The sequence below is a fragment of the Myotis lucifugus genome, unplaced genomic scaffold, assembly GCF_000147115.1.
Source record: "Myotis lucifugus unplaced genomic scaffold, Myoluc2.0 scaffold_177, whole genome shotgun sequence".
Taxonomy (NCBI): Eukaryota; Metazoa; Chordata; class Mammalia; order Chiroptera; family Vespertilionidae; genus Myotis; species Myotis lucifugus.
This window is the reverse complement of record NW_005871225.1, coordinates 1,841,398-1,858,414: the sequence shown is the minus strand read 5'-3', so window position 1 is coordinate 1,858,414 and position 17,017 is coordinate 1,841,398. Positions and strand designations below refer to the sequence as shown.

General features: G+C 38.1%; 1 protein-coding gene across 1 annotated transcript in view; it reads right to left on the bottom strand.

Moving 5' to 3' along the window:
• The window catches only part of PIBF1 (progesterone immunomodulatory binding factor 1), a 209,059-nt gene that overhangs the window by 9,928 nt on the left and 182,114 nt on the right, over positions 1-17,017 (bottom strand). The window lies entirely within an intron of this gene.

Here is a 17,017-nt window from a genome sequence, read left to right as displayed (position 1 = left end):
TGATTCTAAGGACAGACAAATTTGGGAACCATTGGCATAGTTACATTCCACTATAATTTTTCTACATGTTTGTTGAGTAAATTATTTAGGCATTTAACTTTTTCTACTCGTAAATTATACAATTTCCTTCTGAAATCTTATATGAAGATGGGAGGAAATAAAAGAGTCCAAATTTTTTTTCTTGCTTACTAATCAGCAGCCCAAATAATAAGTTGAAAACATCTTCAGAATATAACCATGTTATTCCCTATTGTCTTACAAATGAAAAATGGAGTTAGCTTTACCCAGTTGCTGTTTGGACTAAGAATTATTATCTGAACTTGTTAAGGAACTCAGGTAAAAAATTTTCACTCATTCCCTCTTCCAAATCTATTTTGTCTTTTATTTTTCTCTATAGTTGAACTGTTAGCACGTAACATTACTTAGTGGATATTTATGATTAATCACTAAATTGATCCAATCAAACACAAGCATATGGACAGAGGACAGAATAAACTCTCCTTTATTATATGTAGAACAGTGGGAGGCTGTTTATTTCATCTTCATGCCAAGACACAAACTTATGGTGATAGAAAGATGTTCTGCTCCCTTTTACTAATCTGTTTATAGACATCAGCTCTGTGTCAGAGCAAGTTCCTACAGGCCTTTTTTTCTTTCTGGCTGTCATTAGTTCTATTTAGAACCATCTAGCTTGAGTGGGTATTTAAAAACAGAGCTGTTGAGTTTAAGCCACAGAGCTTAATAAATCTTAGGGCCAAGCGAGGAGCTGGAAGAAATGGCACTGGAATCTTCTTTCTCCTTTTGCAGTACTGGGGTTGGCTAGGCCAATGCAAATGAGGATGGCTACATCTCAGACTTGGCCAATATTTGAGCCTTTTGAAGGCTCTTTTTGCTTTCAAGAGTATGTTATTTCATTTATATGCTCCCCTAGAGTGAAGTAAATGACCACCGATTTCCAGTAATGTTAAACATCCCTGGTATTATGGCAGCTTTCAGCTCCTGTTCTACTTACTACAAGAAGTAGAAGGGAAAGGGAGATGACAGTCTCTCGGCACATCCAAAGAAAATCTCTACCTGGAACAACCTCCCTTTAGTGGCCATAACTTTTTTTTATCTTGGTATGAAGGTTTAAAAAAAGGAAAAGATTATTCCCCCCACCACCTACCTCTAGTCTACAGATAATTAAGGAAAAGGGGATCATACTTGCAGGGGGGAGAGGGGAGGCAACGAGCATGAGGAAGAAGAAAAGGAAGAAGTTGCATGTGTACTAGGCAAAGGGTTTGGCCCCTAAGTGCCCTAGAGAAGACCATCTTTTGTTTCTCTTTGGCTTCCCTCTGCTACTGGTATAGGAGCAGTTACAGGAAAGAGATGGTCCCTGAAGTAGGAGACAGAAGAGAAATCAAATGTCTTTGCTTTATCCAGACGAGGATCACGCAAACTTAGGGTGCTGTCAAAGCACTGCTTTTTTTGAATATATTTTTATTGATTTCAGAGAGGAAGGGAGAGGGAGAGAGATATATAAACATTAATGATGAGAGAGAATCATCGATTGGCTACCTTCCGCACGTCACCCACTGGGGATTAAGCCTGCAACCTGGGCATGTGCCCTGACTGGGTATCAAACCCTGACCTCCTGGTTCATGGGTCTATGCTGAACCACCGAGCCACCCTAGCCAGGCTCAAGGCACTACTTTTGTTCACTGATAGTATTAAACAGTGCTAGCATGGTTTGTGAAACCCAGGTAAGGAACATTTCAAAAGCAACAAGTTTCTGTAAACTTCCTGTTAGGGTAATACAATGGGTATGAAAATAAAATGTAGAACAATCTTGTTCAGTTTTACTATATTTGATCATATAGATGATCCCTTTCATATTAATGGTAAATTTGAGAACAGAAAATTCCACTTTAACATCAAATAGATCAAATAGTATCCAAAATACCATCATCTACTGAACACACAGAAAGCCAAGCACATGTAGTGGAAATATATTAGTACTGGGTGAGAAGTCAAAGACACAGCTATTCCTGACTCTATTATTAATTGTGTAAATACAGACAATCTACTCTGGTTCAATGAGCTTCAGTTTCCTAATTGATAAAATGTATGCTTGTGTTACCTTTTTGGATTTTTGCCCGTCTGATAAGTTTTTGTGTATGTTTGTTTTGCATTTCTTCTACTGTGAGGTTGAACAGCTTTTCATATATGTAAGGATATTTCCTTTTCTACTGGGTGATTGGTCATTTTCTTACACTTTTCAAGGAGCTCTTTATATGTTAGAGATATCAGCCCTTTGTAACATGAATGGCACTTTTTTTCAATTAATTTTTATTTGACTTTATTTACACTTTTTTTTTTGCTATGCACTTTCTGATTCTGATGTAGCTGAATATGTCAGTTTCCAACTTATAGCCTTTTCCATGGTTCTTCTTCAATTTTCCTCAAGTTACTTTTATGGTTTCTTTTTCTTTTATTTTTCAAACATTTAGATCTTTGATCTGTTTCAAGTTTATCTGCACTCTGGTGATAAGTGTGGTGGATTGAACATTTTTTTCCCCATGGCTATTCTGTAATAACAACATTATGTACTGCATAGACAAATTTTTCCTCACTGATTTGAGATGCTAACTTTACCATATACTAAACAACCATAAATGTATGATTTATTTCTGGACTTTTAAATTCTATTCCAATGGTCTTTTTATTCATTCATGCACCAATGTTCTACTATTTTAATATTTTATGATTGAAGTGTTTTCTGGCTATATTCTTAGAGATAGGGGCTCAAAATCATGCCATTTATTCTAGTTCCTATTTCAATCTTGACTTTCTTATAGTTATTCCCCTTTCTTCTTTGAGTTCTGCCTTTTCCCCTTTAATGGATGAAATAATATATGCTCTTTAAAAAATATTACCTAAGAATATCTAGCTTCTTAATCATAATGTTTGCAGGAATCAATTTTGACTGTTTTTAAGGCCGCAGCACAGTTGTTATTCTGAAATTTATTTTTATTGCACATCTTTTTTAAAAAAAATTTACAGAGAGGAAGGGAGAAGGATAGAGTTAGAAACATCGATGAGAGAGAAACATCGATCAACTGCCTCCTGCACACCCCCCACTGGGGATATGCCCGCAACCAAGGTACATGCCCTTGACCGGAATCGAACCTGGGACCCTTCAGTCAGCAGGCTGACGCTCTATCCACTGAGCCAAACTGGTTAGGGCATTTATTGCACATCTTGGCAAGTTCCATTATTTCGTGCATCTCTTTTTTTGTTATTTGATGGCATACAGTCTAGTATGTTTTCAAGACAGGGTACTGTGGAAGGAAGTATTGTGCGTTCTTTCAGAACTTGGATGGGATTACTTCTCTGTTCCAAAGTCAAATTTCTGAGAAGTCTGATGTCAAGCTGATTCCTGTATCTTTCAACTATTTTTTTCTCTCTTGAATCTTCTATATTGTTTAGCTTCCATCTTTTTACCTTTTCTAAGTCTTAGGAGAATTCGCTGACTTTTGCTCACATCCTTCTACTGGCATTTTACTTAATACAGTAACTTCATGATTTTCATTGTATGTTATGATTTTAGCAAAATTTTAAAATATCACAAATTTTTACCCCCACTATTAGTTTGTTTATTTATTTATTTATTTTTACATGAATTGTGTTTTAATCTTGTTTGGTTATCTTTTGGGGGCTGATAATGCAGGCCTTTTCCTGACTTGACCCAGGGCTCTGAGCACTTCTCCAGATAGGGTTGAATGAAAAGACTGCAGCAACAGATACAATCAGCATCTCCATGAACTTGAGGCTCCTCTGGGGTAAAGCAGACTCTCTATAATCCCAAGGATTTGTAAAAGGGGAAATCACCACTATCTCTCCCCCAACTCTGCACCCAGCCAAGCCTAAACCTCCTGAAGAAGCCAGAGTGAGCATGAGGGCGTACCACCTTTGATACAGCCACTAAACCAACCCTGAGGTTCCTTAAAGGGGAGGTTGCCCAACCCTACCCACACCCTTGTGGTGGTACATCAGGGTTGGGTCCTGAGATATAACACCCCACTCCATCCCCATTAGCTGGAACCCAAAGTGCCTAGTGCCATTTGAGTCTCCCACTGTTTCTTGTTTTATGAAAAGACTACTTTCTCAAATCTTTCTGAAGAAACTAATTACAATACTTTGTAAGTTCTTTCCTGCTCCAGAATTTTCCTTTGTTTCCTCTGGGGAAGACGTTCGGTTTCTCTGCTTATTCTGATTTTTTCCTTATTCTAATTTTCTTGCATTTTCTGATGGTCTTTGGTTGTGTCTTCCAACTTATGAATGAATGAGCAGATTAAATGTTTTCTTTCTGCTGTTATGGGCCATTCATCCGAATGAAAGAGTACAATATCTGTACGTGTGGACAAGCAAATCTGTCTAGTAGACTTTACTCTAGGGTCCTCAGGCAGAATATAGGTTCTCTTCTCCAAAAGGAAAAATGTGGAGTGTCTTAATCCGGAGCCTCTTCATTTGGACAGTTCTAGTCTATCCCCAGCAAATCACTCAGCAGGTTTGAAGCCATTTCTCCAAATACATTTTAAAATTCCTGTTTTTTTAAATTATAAAGCATTACTTGTTCATTGTAAAATTCAAATACTGAAAAAGCACCATGCCCAATCCTCTTTTTCTTTTTATCACTTGTTAGACACCTTTAAATACTATTCTTTAACACAGTCTGATTTACAATAATATTCATTTATTCTTTTTTATACCATAATTGACCTTTTATTTTAAAAAATTACAGGAATGATTTTCAGATAATCTTATTTTATAAAAGCACTGCTTATATCAAACATTTTATATCACTATCAATTCCAGTGAAGACCTGCCTTTTTTTTAAGGTACGAATTCTGATTGATGGGATACTTGCCCTTGAAATAGAAAGTTCCCATTACTTATTCAAATGTCAAAATTAAGATTATTGAGAAGTATATTGCTTTATGGCTGGCCAAAATGCTGCTAGCACATTTTAGGTAAATAATAATCTTTTTTAAAACTATGAGGTCATTCTGTTTAAAACTTTTAGGATAACTCACAGAAAATAGATAATATTTATTCAAATTACACTCTGAAGGGCTGGGCTATTATAGACACTTATATGTGAAGCAGCTCTTTAAAGAAATAAGATGCCTATACAGGTCTGTCTGGTATAACACACATAACTGAAATTAATAAAACCTGGAAGACCAATAGTGTTATGCTATGTTCTGATTGCCAATTAGACCTGAGAGACTCTGCCAGCTGCAAAGGAGGGTCTGGCTTTAGAAACATCTATATGTATAAAACCCTAATATGCAAATAGACCGAACAGCGGAACAACCAAACAACCAAACAACCAGTTGCTATGATGTGCGCTGACCACCAGGGTGCGTGTGGAACATGGTAGGCATTGGCAGCAGGCGGCAGAGCATGGAACATGGCGGGGATCGGCCATGGAGGGATGGTGGAGCAGGTGAGCAGGGGTGCCAGACCAAAGGTGGGTGCTGGTCACTGTCATGGGGCGAGCCTCTGGTGGTTACTGAAAATTCTTTGCTTCCGTGCACTCACACCTGCTACTGGCACTGGAGCCGCCATTTGCACCCGCTGCCGGTGCCCGGTGCCAGCCCTGATTGCTCAGCGTCGTCAGCGGGGGCGAGCAGTGGCTGCTGGCCCCAGTTGCCCCTGAGGGCTTCTCCACCTCCCCCTGCTCCTGAGGGGTGACTGGGGCTAGCAGCTGCCTCTCACACCCATTGCCGGTGACGGCTCCACTTGCACCCACAGCTGGTGCCAGCCCCAATCGCTCTGTGCCATCAGTGGGTGTGAGAAGGGCCGGTGCCGTCAGCGTGTGGGAGCAGTGGCAGCGGGAGTGGGGCTGCCAGCAGATAGGGGACTGGGGGCTGCAGTGGGAGGGACCGGGCAGGGGCATGGAGGATGGGCCGTGACTCATCCCTGTGCCCACCGCAGCCTCATGGCCCACAGTTCCTTTCAAGGTGCATGAATTTGTGCACTGGGCCCCTAGTGACTTAAAGACAGTGAAATGTCAAAAAAATTTATTACTTCCTTTTCATCATCATGTACAGAGGTGTTTTATTTTTTAAGCTTCTCATGCATATGAATAGTTTAAGCACAAATGGTCTACTAAGTGTGTGATTTAAAAAACAAACAATAATATTCATTAATTCTGACATGCTTTTATACTCACTTTGAAAAAGCTAATAGTATATGTGCTATAATTCTAGCATATCAAATACATAGGAAAATTACAGTAACTTCAATAATTAATGAACCACTCATTAAAATTAATAATTGTAGACTTACTTTTAATCATATAATTGAAACTTAGGCTAAAACTAAAACAAAACAAAACAAGAAACACACTGTAGTAAAATAATTACTCTTCAAAATTGAAGAAGTTGAGGGCAAGAATTTTCTTATGAAACTTTCAGATGATGATAATGATGATGATGATTGTTGTACAAATAATCTCCATGAAAGAGATATATTGCTGTCTTGAATCCAAAAGCACATAGCTTGGCCATTTATATAAACTATTTGCATAGAGTGGTGCTTATTAAAACAGCTCAACTGCAGAGCAGCTGCTTAACAGTATTGCATAGTTCATGCCAATAAATTGCTGAAAGTTGTAAACTCTGCAAAGATGTTGGCAAGGGGACACATAGATGGCATTTCTTGATGAAAATAGCTCTGACAAGTATAATGCAAACTATGTGCTCCACTGCAGGTTAAATGTAAGTGCTTTTATATAGCAATACCAAAGTTTCATGACTAACAAGTCAGGTAATTCTATGTAGCACTTCCACTTGAGGCAACACAAGGTGAAAACTTACCATATTTAATTATTTTTATTTTTTTTAAAATATATTTTTATTGATTTCAGAGAGGAAGGGAGAGGGAGAGAGAGATAGAAACATCAATGATGAGAGTGAATCATTGATCAGCTGCCTCCTGCATGCCCCACACTGGGGATCAAGCCCACAACCTGGGCATGTGCCCTGACCGGGAATCGAATGTGACCTTCTGGTTCATAGGTTGAGGAATGCTCAACCATTGAGCCATGACGGAAGGGCAAAACTTACCATATTTATAACAATACATATAACACTTAAACTTCACCTAAAAGGGTATTTGATAAACATTTTATTATGAACATTTTTAAAGAATCAAAAAGAAGAGAGCCTAGCATGTTGAACCTTTAGTTCTATTGTTCAACTTTGACAATTATCAACATTTTTCTAATTTTTTAAACAGCTTTATTGAGATATAGTTAACATACCATATAGCCATCCATTTAAAGTATATCAATGCATGGTTTTTAGTATGTTCACAGGCATGTGCAACCATTACTGTAGTCAATTTTTAAATATTTTATCTCCTCAAAAAGAAATCCTGATTCCTTTAGCTATCACTCCTCTATTCCACCTTGCCCCCAACTTCCATCCCCTAAGTAACCACTAATCTACTTTCTGTCTCTGTAGACTTCCCTGTTGTAGACACCTCATATGAATGGAATCATATAATATGTGGTCTTTTGTGACTGGCTTTGTTCACTTTGCATAATATTTTCCCAAAGTTCATCTATGTTGTAACATATATCAGCATTTCATCCCATCTTTATGGCCGAGTAACATTCTACTGTATGGCTATCACACATTTTGTTTTCCATTCATCAACTGATGGATATTTGGGTTGTATCTACCTTTTGGCTATTGTGAATAATGCTGCTTTAAACATTCATGCACAAATTTTTGTGTGGATGTTGTCATTTCTCTTGGGTTTACACTTCAGAGTGGAATTGTTGGGTCACATGGCAACTCCATATTTTACTGTTTGAGGAATTGCCAGATTGTTTTGTCAACATTGTTAAATCTGTTTCCTTACCAGTATTTTGGAAAATATTTTAAACCAGATTTCAGACCTCAGATCACTTCACTTATAAACACTTTAGTAGAGATTTTTGAGAGATAAAGATTTAAAATAATACCAAGATACCATTATCATAATGTTTACCATTAGTTGGCTTTTTTTTTGGGGGGGGGAGCTAAAGAATTATAAATTTATTAGGTCATCTGGAAAACCAGATGGCTGAGCCCCAAAATGGTGCCAGCCTACCATTAAGTTTTTTTTATTTTTTTTTATTTTTCGCTAAAAGTATTACAAAGGGTATTACATAAGTGTCCTTTTTTCACCCCCCGCCCTTGACAAGCCCCTGCCCTCCCTTACCCCCCAGTGTCTTATGTCCATTAGATATGGTTATATGGATGCATACAAGTCCTTCGGTTGATCTCTTACTCCCCTCCCTCCTGTCCCCCAACCCTCCCTGGCCTTCCCACTGCAGTCCGACAATCAGTTTGAGGCAGCTCTGCCACTGTATTTATTATTGTTCAAAAGTTTGTAATGGTCTTAATTATCCATGAAAGAGTGAGATCATGTGGTATTTTTCCTTCATTGACTGGCTTGTTTCACTTAGCATAATGCTCTCCAGTTCCATCCATGCTGTTGCAAATGGTAAGAGTTCCTTCTTTTTAACAGCAGCATAGTATTCCATCGTGTAGATGTACCACGGTTTTCTAATCCATTCATCTACTGATGGGCACTTAGGCTGTTTCCAGATCTTAGCTATGGTGAATTGTGCTGCTATGAACATCTGGGTGCATATATCCTGTCTGATTGGTGTTTCTGGTTTCTTGGGATATATTCCTAGAAGTGGGATCACAGGGTCAAATGGGAGTTCCATTTCCAATTTTTTGAGGAACCTCCATACTGCCTTCCATAGTGGCTGCACCAGTCTGCATTCCCACCAGCAGTGCACAAGTGTTCCTTTTTCTCCATATCCTCTCCAGCACTTGTCGTTTGTTGATTTGTTGATGATGGCCTACCATTAAGTTTTAATCCTAACCTTTGGAGACATGGATAACAAGTCTATTATTGCCTCGTCCATATGCTTATTTTGAATTTCTTATATCTAAGTCTTCTCTCAACACCCCCAGTTCATTCATCTCTCTTGTGACTGAAAAGAATTCTTTCATCATCTTAATTGTTTTCCTCAGATTACCTGCTAGTGATAAAAATTTTGGGCCTAGAACAGAATAAAGAAAGAAGTCCTGGGTAGAGCAAAGTAGAATAAGGCCAATCTACTCCTTAGTCTGAAACATTTCCGATGACATCAACATTTTTGGAGACATACCCTATGACTGAAAGCTTAGCGAGAGCTCAAGTGTTTAAACAAATGAGAAATGATTGTGCTGTCATAGCTTAGGAGACTTAATTAATCACCTGAGACATTCTTCCCTGAACTTGGATATTATCTTAAGGTCATTCTCAACAGTGACCCAGGTAGAGGAAGCTGTATTAACATGCTGAAGTAGGCCCCTGAGTTGAAACCTACTGCCATTGCGGATTAAAACAGAAGTGTGGGCACCTTGATTCTGTTCTGATTGGTTGTGTGGACCCTTTAGATCACCTGCTTACTGAACAGTGCCTTAGACTTCTGACTGCTTTGTCTGCTGGTATTCATGTCCTTTTAGTGCCTGGCTTTCCCTTCTGTAACAGTATTCATCTAATTGCTCGCTATTTTCTGGCCTTCACTATTTCAGTATAATCTGGTAGGTTTTGAACTCTATGCTCTGTTTTGAGCACTGGTTTCCAGAGTGTGACTCACTCCAGGGCCTATACTTTCTCCACGTTATTCCCCAGTCTTCTCTCAGTGACAGCTCCTTGATATGTGATCAGTGACTTGTTAAGTTTATATCAAAACATGCCAATATGGTACCTAACAGAATTATGACCATAATTATCGCATATCATTGTCAATATTCTCTCCTGGCCACCACAAGTTCCAGAGACTCATTTTATAGCTCTGCAGTTTGTTTTGTGTCTCCTTATGTCCTAGAATTGTTTGGTTTGTTGTAACTGCTACTATACTAAGAGTCATAAAAACACAGGGTTAGAAATGATAGCAAGAGGTCATTTACTTGTTCTTTACTGATAAAAAAAAGAAGTGTATTTAACTTTGTAAAAGAAAACATACTAAACTTCTAAAATGTAGTGGGAAAAATACACATTTCATTCTTTTAAAAAAAGAAAAGAACAGGTCTGTACAATACATAATAGATGTGAAAGAAGTTAAAAGGGCATATATACACAGATAAAATATTTTTATGATGAGATATTATATTGCTTCACACAACACAGAGTGTTACTTACAGGATACAACAAAGATATTTGTAAAGAAGATGATGAAAAGATTAAAGAAGAGCCAAGACACTTATGAAACTCAAAATAATAAGACCTAGTTCTACTAAGTTCTCTGTGCAAGTCCACACAAACATAGAGGTCCACAGAGTACAATCTAAAAGAAATTCAAGAGTTTTTTATGCCACTCAAAATTGAGGAGTTATGCCCGACTGGCATGGCTCAGTGGTTGAGCGCTGATCTATGAACAGGAGGTCACAGTTTGATTCCCCAGTCAGGGCACATGCCCAGGTTGCAGGCTTGATCCCCAGTGTGGGGCATGCAGGAGGCAGCTGATCAATAATTCTCTCTCATCATTGATGTTTCTATCTCTCTTTCCCTCTCCCTTCCTCTCTGAAATCAATAAAAATATATTTAAAAAAAATTGAGGAATTAACATTCCACAGAATGGACAACTGAGATTCCGTTGCTGCTTCTGTGAAATGAGTATAAGACCATCACAAGGCTCTTGTGAGGTTTGGAATAAATGAATATACAAAGAACTATAAAGAAATATACAAACATTCTTATTATGAACTGAAAAATACCTATGTTAGGGACAAGCTTAATGCCCTTTTGACTTCTAGAAGGCATAAGCCAAGGGCCACCTCTCTCATTACGAAGGATAACGTAAAACTTTTCCTTTCTCTGTCTGATTGCTTATTCCCAGACATATTTGATTGAAAGCAATCTATAACTGATCCTTAAGTGTGTATGGTAGCATAACACACTGATCTAAAAGTGTTTTCAACATTTTGGTAGAAAGAAGTTATACAATAGGTTTGGTTCTGTCTTATTTAAAATATATATAAAGTCAACATTTGCAAAGAGTATTTTCTGCAATAGTTTTCTCCCTTACTTTCCTTAGACCTGAATACATATACCCTTGGATGAAAAAAATAAAGCATTCTAAAACTCTATAGGGAAAATATGACTTACACTGTATGTGTGCTTTGGGTTTCACTATAATAACCGTCTTTCTTTAAAATACTCATTTATTTTTATTAGAAATAAATTTTAATTTAAAGAGCACCATTATGATGAGAAATGTATGAATCTGAAAAATAATTATATCCTCATTAAAACAAAATTAACTTACCCACTTAGTGGAGTTGTTTTTTTTCCTAGTCATGCTGACTATAAAATTTAACTACATAGGTGTATGAGAAAAACATGCTAAAAGGTATTCTTAAGAAAATCTCAGAACTGTTAAGTATGAACCAAAAAGAATGACACACATATGGAAAAATGTAATTTGTTTGAACCATTTATGAAGTACATTGCCTAAGGACACTTGTGATGCTGAAATGTTCTTGAAACTTTCCGAGAAATCACAAAGAACATGTCAGTTAGAATCCTGGAACATAAACATACCATAAAAGAATGATAATTATACTGTGACTTCACTTTTAAGAAACCTGGCTAACTGCAGGGTTTATTTTCTTTTTGTTAAGGGACACACACTGCAGTAAGAGGCAAGTCATCTGGGAAAATGGAAGTTAGTCCAACATTCAGGCAAGTGTGGGGTCTTGCCCATGCTAGGCACTTAGCAAGCAGTGGTTGGTTATTATGCCTGCGTGGACCCTGAGAGATGTTATTGGCGGGAGTACTGAATGAAAGGGAAGAAGAGTCCCAGGACTTAGAAACATCTTTATTTATTTTTAAAAATATATTTTAATTGATTTCAGAGAGAAAGAGAGAGGGAGAGAGAGAAATATCACTGATGAAAATCATTGATCAGCTGCCTCTTGCACACCCCTTACTGGGGATCAAGCCCACAACCTGGGAATGTGCCCTGACCGGGAATCAAACCGTGACTTCCTGGTTCATAGGTCGACGTTCAACCACTGGGCCACACCAGCTGGGCTAGAAACATCTTATATTTCACAAATATATATTATTCCTTAGAGGCCTGATACACATAGAGGTTGCTATGGCTACAACTACCATGTCCAAGGTTTTAGGAACAGCTGTATTCTAGGTAAACTTTTCTGATATGACTTCCTATTACTGCTTTCAGATAGTTCTCTAAACTTGTTCTTTGGTGTAGAAGAGCTTCTGTACTTTGTCAGTTAAAGTATCAGTTATCAGAGTGAATTTTAATTTTTGAGGGGAAGTGATAAGGATATATTAAAGGCTAGTTTCTAAAGCTTTGTTTGACTGTTCTACTTGACAGTTTCTAGTGCACTTATTATTGAAGACTGGAAAGGACCATAATTAGTTTAACAAGCATTCTTGGACAATTTTCCTCAAAACTTTGATCCTATAATCTCTTGCCATTAGAAACACAGCCATTGGATGGGACTCCCTAAATTCTCACCATCAAATCACAAACTTACTTGTATCTTAACTTAATCTTTATTTCTCCCTTTCAAAATGGAAAAGGTATCGCTTGTATCTAAAGTTAAATCTCATTGTTTTGCTCTGGATTTCTTCCTTTCCCCACACTTTTGCTCAACTGATTATTCTCTCTCTTTTGTACTTTCAATGTCTCTCTCTGTTTGGCTTCTTCCTATCACCATTTCAACTGGATACTCTCCAACTTTGAGAGAAAAAAAGCTTTGGTCTAATGCACCCTCCCTGATCATCCTATATTCTCTTATTCAAATACCTTACAGGCTATCTATTTTTCCTATGACTTCTTTTCAATTTCTATTCATTCATCAACTCATTGCAATCTGTCTTTTAGCTCCACTGAAACTGCTTCAGCATCTTGTTAAGTCCAAATAGCACTTTCTTTTTCATCTTTGACCTTCTGTCCCTTCTGAATGGGTCTTCCTGGGTTTCCCTGACTCTACTCTCTTCCTGACATGCCTGCCATCAATCTGGTCCTTCTTCAATCCTTTTAACCCAATTATTTAAGTTTTATATTTTTAATATTTTATATTTTTACTCCTAAGAGATCTTAGTATAAGTGAAGACATTTAAGGATAAAGAAAACTATGACCCACTTGAATAGCACAAAAGAAGTTATTCTGAGGTATCAAAAGTAAAAGAGAAAAAAAAAAGAGATTATAACACCTGGATAAGATATTCAGCTCTGAGTTTTCTGGCAGCTAAGTAAAAAGGAAATACATTAAATTACATGGTTTTCATTTTCTGACCAAAAGGAAAAAGAAAAAGGATATAACTTCATCTACACAGGCAAAAATTTTCCTGGAACTAGAGCAAGCAGTTTATCATGAGATTTTTGTCTAAATGGGACTAAGAAGAAAGATCACAAGCTTTTGTTTCAGGTTAAAAAAAAAAAAGTGTTTCTCCTGGTTTTGACTGTAAGTATGGTGGTTGAGCCACTTAACTCTTCCCAGCTTTAGTTTCATCAGTAAAAGTGGAGATGATATCTATCTCAGTGGTCTGTGGTAAAGACTAAATTATGTAACATAAATGGAAGTGCTTAGTAGACTGACTTAGTTTCACAAAACAAAGAGAGATGACACCAGATCTTGTTTTGAACTTTTAAAGGCAGAGGGCATGACATAAACTTGCACCTTAATGGGAGGAATGGTGTCAGGAGAGATATTTTGCCTTCTTCCCCTCACTCTGCTTTATGAAGGTTTCACTGAATTCAGGGATAGAACTTAGAACATTTAAAATGGAGAGATGTAAACAGGTAGGAGATCTCAAATCAATTCATGATCACATCTTTTAGTTAGTATTTGCTGTGCAGATCCTTTAAACTAATATATTTACCTATCCCAGTTGAGCTTTGTCATCTGAAAAGACAACCTAAAAAATGCTATTTTTCTCCATTTTCTTCCCATTTTATTTTAATTTTATTATTATTTTTTAATCCTCACCCGAGGATATTTTTCCATTGCTTTTTAGAGAGAGTGGAAGAGAGTGGGAAAGACAAAGAGAAATATCGATGTGAGAAAAACACATTGATTGGTTGCATTCTATACGAGCCCCCACTGGGGCCTAGGCTGGGGAGGAGCCTGCAACTGAGGTATGTGCCCTTGACTGGAATCGAACCCAGAACCCTTCAGTCTGCAGGCTGATGGTCTATCCACTGAGCAAAACTGGCTGGGACCATTCTCTTCCCATTTTAATATATTTTATTATTAACTAGAGGCCCGGTGCACGGATTTGTGCACCAGTGAGGTCCCTTGGCCTGGCCTGCGCCCTCTTGCAATCTGGGACCCCTCAGGGAATGTTGGACTGCTGGTTTCGACCGGATCCCCACAGGCCAGGCCGAGAGACCCCACCAGTGCACGAATCTGTGCACCTGGCCTCTAGTATGCATATAAGATCTTTGGTTAATCTCTTCCCACCCTTCCACCTCCCTCTTCCCTCTGAGATTCATCAGTCTGCACCATGTTTCCATGCCTGTGTGTTGAGCATCTGCCCCCTGGTGGCCAGTGCACATCATAGCTACTGTTCGAATGGTTGCTTAGGCTTTTATATATATAGATACATTTTCTCTAAGGAAAAGTTGACAGCAAAAATCACCTAATAGGCTACTCATAATTCCAAACGCCCACAACCATTTTTTGAATGAATAATTGCTAAATAATTTGTAGAATAGGAGGCTGATACTTTTATCATTTTTAGAAATCTTTAGATCACAAGTGAACCTAACATGAGAGGAGTTACTTTGAAACTAATAATTTTGAGCTACTACTAATAAAGAAAATAAAAACCCTCTGTGGTCATGTCCCAAATGTCCTAATATTGTGAATCTAGAATTATCCCACCAGTTTTCTTTTTTAATACATACTTAATAGCTATATAAATGAGCTGGTGATCATATTACATGACCACATATAGTCTTATATGATCTAAATGATACTGGTTAAAAAATTAGAGCTGTCCAGTGCAAAAGAGGACAATAATTTTAAAATGTTCATTTGGTCTCTTTATGAATCATTAATTTAAACAGAGAAAATTTAGCTGATTAAAACAATGACTCAGATAATTTTTCCAGGATCTTGACTAGGGCAAGCATGTCAAACTCAAAGGCTAACACAGGCCAAATAAACAAGGTTTAAGTTTATGTGGGCCGCAAAAAAACAAAAGCTTCACTTTTCATAGAAATGTAGGTTTATTTCGATAGAGACATGCAGAATACAAATGGCTGAAATAAATAATTGTTAACATAAAATCATAGAACATTTTAATAAAAATTGATATTTTTTCTTGAACATTAATTTACCAGACACTGAATAACTGCACAAATTAATAAGCGTAACGCAAATAAACCTATTTTTCTTGGTTTCCAAAAGCAAAGTATTTCCTGTTGCGCACACCAAACAAGTCAATCCAAGACTAATGACGTGGCCATCGGCTGCTAAAATATTCGCTGCTAGTATTAGTGGAGAGAAATGGTGCACCTGAGTAAGGCACGTAAGGGAAATGAATGCAACACGATTACAGTAATCAGTCATTGGTGAACATTGTAGTTCGTTATTAATAATTATGTATAACAGGATATTGTAAAAATTAAGTTAGACATTTTTATTAAAACGTTTCTTACATACTGTTATATTGGCTGGCCACAAAAATATCCGTTGTGGGCCGCATGCAGCCTGCGGGCCGTGAGTTTGACATGCTTGGAGTAAGGGAAGGCAAGCTGTCAGGTGCCAACTCTACATTGTGCACACCTCTGAGACTGGACATCTCCTCTCTCTGGGGCCCTATTTGCCCTGCTTGCCTCACTTTAGTCTCAGCCCTGCTTTTCACTTTCAAACATTATATTTATCGGAGTTCTTCTTTACTTTTAAATTGTATTTATTTTTTATTTTAAATTTCTCCATTTTAATTTCTAATATGGTTAATATCAATAGGAATAACATAAACAAAACCTCTTTGGGGTACTCAATAATTTTTAAGACTGTAACAAGGTCCAGAAACATACACTAATTTAGAAGAATACTTAATGACAAGACAAAATTTCCGGAAATACAATGTGAAGGTATCAGAGTTATTCTTATCCAACTATACCTATTGGCTATTCTGAGCACTTGGCCCTCAAGAGCTATGAGATGAATAAATCAATCCTGTAGGTTCTGTTTCAAGTAAATGGTCAAGTGAATAGTCAAGCACTTCCCTGGGTCAATGGCTGTACTGTTTCCATAAAAGCAGTTTGCACTTGCTTTTTGCATCTGCACACACTATGCACGCTGGTATTTAAATGGTTTCTCAGAAAAAAAGACTGAAAACTTGTCTCAGACTTGTTTTTTTAAACTTTTATTTGCTTTATAAAGAAAAAAGCTACCTTTCTTTAGAGGTTTGGCATTAAGAAAAGTCACAAAGTTGGATTATCTACACTAATAAAAGAGAAACATGGTAATTGGCGTACAACCGCTACCCTTTTCATTGGCTAATCAGTGAGTATATGCAAATTAACTGTCAGCCAAGATGGCGGTTAATTTGCATATACCGGCTCTGAGCGAAGACTGAAGACAACATGGAAGCCAAGGGCTATAGAAGGGAGCAAAGTAGAGGCCGAGGACACAGTAAAGGAGCCAAGGCTGCAGAGGCAGGAGGCGGGAGGGGAAACCCAGCCACAGCGGCTGGGAGTGGGAGGGGAAACCAGGCAGCAGCGGCTCAGGGCGGGTTGGGCAAACCCACCAAGACTGAGCGGCTGGGGCGGGTTGGGCAAACCCACCAAGATGGAGCGGCTGGGGGCGGGTTGGGCAAATCCACCAAGATGGAGCGGCTGGGGGCGGGTTGGGCAAATCCACCAAGACGGAGCGGCTGGGGGCGGGTTGGGAAAACCCACCCAGATGGAGCGGCTGGGGGCGGGTTG